This window comes from Gossypium arboreum, chromosome 2 (genome assembly GCF_025698485.1).
Source record: "Gossypium arboreum isolate Shixiya-1 chromosome 2, ASM2569848v2, whole genome shotgun sequence".
Lineage (NCBI taxonomy): Eukaryota > Viridiplantae > Streptophyta > Magnoliopsida > Malvales > Malvaceae > Gossypium > Gossypium arboreum.
In genome coordinates, this window is record NC_069071.1 from 1,181,728 (window position 1) to 1,187,556 (window position 5,829).

Sequence of the window (5,829 nt, forward strand, 5' to 3'; positions counted from 1 at the left end):
GTTGTTGTACTTTAGTCTCTTAAAGGACAATCCCTATTTCCCCGAATCCGGTTTTCTTTGGACAGAGCAATGAATTGGAACTCTTTGTTACCTTGAAAAAAATTTATTACATTGAGAAATGCTTTAAATTGGATATGTACATTCAGCTGTGAGAATGCATACATTTATTTATGTATGTCTGTGTGATGCACTGCTGCTATGTTCTTAGTGTTGATTGAATCATTAGCCCCGATCTCCATGCTTGTTTCCTAGCTAGTGTTGTTGTACTTTAGTCTCTTAAAGTGCTATCCCTATTCCCCCGTATCCGGTTTCCTTTGGACCGATTTCGGCGATAAATTGGAACTCTTTATTACCTTGAAAAATAATATTATTACATTGGCCAATGCTTTAAATTGAATATGTACATTCAACTGTGAAAATGCATACATTTATTTATATATGTGTGTGTGATGCACTGCTGCTATGTTCTTAGTGTTGATTGAATCATTAGCCCCCAATCTCTATGCTTGTTTCCTAGCAAGTGTTGTACTTTAGTCTCTTAAAGTGCTATCCCTATTCCCCCAAATCCGGTTTTCTTTGGACAGATTTGGGCGATGAATTGGAAATCTTTGTTACCTTGAAAAATAATATTATTACATTGACAAATGCTTTAAATTGGATATGTGCATTCAGCTGTGAGAATGCATACATTTATTTATATATGTGTGTGATGCAATGCTGCTATGTTCTTGGTGTTTATTGAATCATTAGCCCCCGATCTCCATGCTTGTTTCCTTGCAGCTGGTGTTGTACTTTAGTTTCTTATAGTGCTATCCCTATTCCCCTGAATTCGGTTTTTTTTGGACCGATTTTGGCGATGAATTGAAACTCTTTGTTACCTTGAAAAAAACTTTTATTACATTGACAAACGCTTTAAATTGGATATGTAGATTCATCTGTGAGAATGCATACATTTATTTATATATGTGAGTGTGATGCAATACTGTTATGTTCTTAGTGTTGGTTGAACCATTAGCCCCCGATCTCCATGCTTGTTTCCTAGCAGGTGGTGTTGTACTTTAGTCTCTTAAAGTTCTATCCCTATTCCCCTAAATCTTATTTTCTTTGGACCAATTTCGGCGATGAATCAGAGCTCTTTGTTACCTTTAAAAAGAATATTATCACATTGACAAATGTTTTCAATTGAATATGTACGTTCAGCTGTGAGAATGCATACACTTATTTATATATGTGTGTGTGATGCAATGCTGCTATGTTCTTAGTGTTGATTGAATCATTAGCCCCCCATCTCCATGCTTGTTTCCTAGTAGGAGGTGTTGTACTTTAGTCTCTTAAAGTGCTATCCCTATTCCCCCGAATCCGGTTTTGTTTGAACTAATTTCGACGATGAATTTTAGTGTTGATTGGATCATTAGCCCCCCATCTCCATGCTTGTTTCCTAGTAGGAGGTGTTGTACTTCAGTCTCTTAAAGTGCTATCCCTATTCCCCCGAATCCGGTTTTGTTTGAACTAATTTCGACGATGAATCGGAATTCTTTGTTACCTTAAAAAAAGATTATTACATTGACAAATGCTTTAAATTGGATATGTTTTTTTTTTTTTTTTGGTGCTACATTAGAACAAGAAAGAAAAATATCCATTAACTATGGTCCTAGCGTGCCAAAGCCAAGCATATCTTCCTCCATCAAAACTCGAACCTGTTGAGGGGGAGCGTCAGTAACACCATGCAGGGCATCACGAGTCATGTTCGCTAATTGATCCGCACACCTATTTCCTTTTCGGAAAATATGTCTAATTTCCAAATTCTAATCGCCTTTGATGAGTTCCAAGCAATCTTTAACCAAAGTGTAATAAGAATGAGAATTAACCATCGTGGACTTAATAAAATGAACAACCACTACTACATCGAGCTCTACTATCAAAGGAAAAAATCCTCTCTTGCCAGTAATAACCCTTGTTGTATGCCCCATAGCTCAGCTTCAAGGATGTTCGTCACTCCAATGTTGATCACAAACCCCGACATCCAAATCCCTACAACATTCCGAATTAACCCCCCAGCCGAGGCATGACCATCATCATGCCGTCTAGAGCCATCGATATTTAACAAAAAGACACCCTTCGAAGGATGTTTCTAGTTCACAATCTGACCTGAAGCACCACCTAAACTCATTGAAGAAGAAAACACCAACCCCGCTTCACGAGCAAGTTTAGTAGCATAAGCAAGAATACCATCCGCACTTGGGTTTTAGCATTGAAAATAAAATCATTCCTAGCCTTCCAAGTACTCCATAACAATAAGGAAAACAAAGAATTCCAATTACAACCATGATGACTTACGCGGATCTTCTTATTGATGTTGGTGAACAACCAATCCACTAACTCATGTTTGTCACCAAACTGAACCCCAAATTGCCTACCTATACATTCCCAAATACCAGCCACAAAAGGACACCAACGGAATATATGATCTACATTTTCCAAATCCGCTCTGCAGATACGACAATTAGACTCTATATCAAGTCCCTTTTGACGCAAAACGTCGAATGTGTTCAAGCAATTGAAAAACAGAAGCCAAATAAAGAAACGAACTCGTTCAGGCACTGAAAGTTTCCAAACTCATGAACATTTGCGCTTCCAAACATCACTACTGTTAAGATTCGCTAGGCCCCCATAAGCTGACTTTGCGGAAAACAAACCACGAATCTCCCAACCCCAAACACAACGGTCACCCTCCTTATTAATAGACATGAATGACAGTGTGGCTTGGATTGAAAGAGTAATGAAGTTAAATTATCAAGCTGCCAATAAGCATCTTGGGTCAAAATCGGTTCCACTTTCAAGTTGGTGTCCAGTGCAGCATCTATCCGAGTCACAGCATGTAACAAAGGACCCTCACCCACCACCAATCGACACATAACTTGGTCAATTTGCCATCTCCAATCCGCCACCTTATCCCTCTCCTGATACAATCTCGCGTTTGCAACAAACCCCTTCGGGTCGAAGAAAAATACCATGACTCACAGCCTCAATAAACTATTTATCATGAAGGAATTTTCGTTGAAATATCTCATTACACAAAGACTATTGTCTCGTTTGCAATTTCCAACCCACCTTTGCCATTAACGCCTTATTAGAAAGTTTTGCCTTTCGAAGACCAAGGCCACTATTCCCCTTCAGTCGACATACTCTATCCCAACTTACAAGATGCAATGGGATTTTTCTACATTGCCTCCCCATAAGAAATTTCTATTGCACTGATCAAGATGTTCACATACTGAAACTGGCAACATAGCTGTCTGCGTCGTATAAGTGGGAATCGAACTCAAAGTAGATTGAAACAAAGTTCTCTTCCTTGCATACGTTAATACTTTCCCTTTCCAATTGGACAACTTATTGATTACCTTGTCAACAATGTGACTATAGGTTGCTTTCATCACCTTCCTATGTATTATTGGGACTTCGAGATATGTCCCTAACTCAGAGGCTAAGGGAATACCACATAATTGACTAAGACACACAGGTCTGGCCAGAGACACATTAGGCGACACCCAAAGCTTAGACTAACTTGTTTTTTGAATCCTGATGGATCATTAAAATTCATTATGAGAATAGAGAGAGTAAAAATACCATATAAACCTTTGTACTAGGAGTTATATTGTATTTTGTTCTCTCTATTCAGAAAATGGGCAAATTAATAATTTTGTTAAAAATTTTATTCAACTATATTGTTAAAAATCAACTGGCTTAGAGAATAACTAAAAAGTGATAAGTAGTGTGTCATGTGTATCTAATGCTAATGTACATAGATCAGTTTTTAACTGTAGGAATGAATGAAATTTTTAACAAAAGATATTTATATAAAATATTTGATATGTTTTCGTCTATTTATCAGTATTATCGACTTTAATTTTTTAATAATATTATTATAGGTTCCGATTATATTTGCTCTTTTTTAACATAATGCTTAGAATTACCCATAGTCCCACCCAACTCATCAATGCACTTTGCGTTTCAGTGCACTTGAACCCACGTCCTCCTACATTGACAATAATGCCTATACCAATCGAAGTAAAACTCAAATGACCCAACATTAATTGTTTTTAATATACTATCAATATATTTGTATTGGAACCCACCCATTGTTTGAAAAGTCAAAAAGGGTGGGCACCGAAAGTAGAAAGTAAGATTGGTTGGCAAGTTGGGTTAAAAGTTGGCATGGGATAATTACAATTTTGGTCCCTAATTGTATAGGGACATTGCAAGTTGATCCTTGAACCTCAACTATAAATAGGCCTAACCATTTCTTACTTTCTTCATCCCATAATTGCCATTCTCTACTTAAGGCATTATTCTCTCTCTCTATTTGTAAATTTCACTTGTAATTTTGGAGTGAAATATATTTGGTAGTGCAGGGGCGTAGGCAAAATTTTTGAACCTCGTTAAAATTCTAGTGTTCTTTATTATTTATTTTGCATATTTTGTGAATGTGATTGTAGTGATTTATTGTGCTATTAAATTACGATAGAGGGATATTCTAGCTAAGAAAGACTTGGTATTTAAGTGATCTTTGTGATCTACCTCTCTTTCCTGAGAATTGAACTTAGTGTGATTTTTCAGTACAATATTTTTTTTCTCTTTCACACGCTTCCGCGCAACAATTGGTATCAGAGCCAGATTCGTACTTGGGGAATACAACCATTTACGGTACTATTTACGTATACGGTACTATTTACGATATCTGATCTTTGTTCACGATATCTGATGAGTTGGGATTGAGGAGAAAAATGGCGAAAGATCGTCATCGCAAGGACTCTTGTGACAAATGCAAAAGTAGAGAAATTTGACGGTACCAATAATTTTGGTATGTGGCAATGTGAGATCTGGATGTCTTATGTCGCAAGAGCTAGATATAGCCCTTGAAGAAAAACCGACAAGATGGATGACAAGGAGTGGGCCAAGATCAATAGGCAGTGTGGTACAATCCGCCTATGTTTGGCCAAAAGCGTAAGTACTCTGTCATGAGGGAGACATCGTGAAGAAGTTATGGGATACTTTGGAAGAAAAGTTTCTAACGAAAAGTCTTGAAAGTAGGCTTTATATGAAAAAGAAACTTTATCGATTCACGTATGCACCCGGTATGTCGATGAATGACCATGTGAACTCATTCAATAAAATTTTAGCAGACTTGCTAAATTTGGATGAGAAATTTGAAGATGAAGACAAGGCATTATTGTTGTTGAATTCCCTTCCTGATGAATATGATCATCTTACCACCACATTACTTCATGGGAAGGACACGATCACATTTGATGTAGTCTGTAGTGCGTTGTATAGATCTGAGACTCGAAAGAAAGATAAAAGAGATCACAGAGATACAACCGCAGAAGTCTTAACATAAGAGATCGTTCACACAGCAGCAAATCTGGTAGAAGGGGAAAGTCCAAAGGGAGACCCGCAAAAGATGAATGTGCTTTTTGCAGTGGAAAAGGGCATTGGAAAAAGAATTGTCCTAAGCTACAAAAGGGCAAGGCTATTTCTAATGCATGTGTAGCGGAGCATGATGAGGAGTCAGACTTTAGCTTGGTTGGCATGGCAATGGCATGCCAAACGGATGAGTGGATTTTGGATTCAGGATGTACTTACCATATATGTCCTAATAAGGACTGGTTTTCTAGTCTTAAAGAGCTAGAAGGTGGAATTGTTCTTATGGGCAATGATAGTGCTTATAAGACAATGGGAGTGGGTACAGTCCAATTGAAGAATCACGAAGGCTCAATCCAAGTCTTGACAGATGTTCGCTACGTACCTAGCCTGAAGAAAAATCTCATC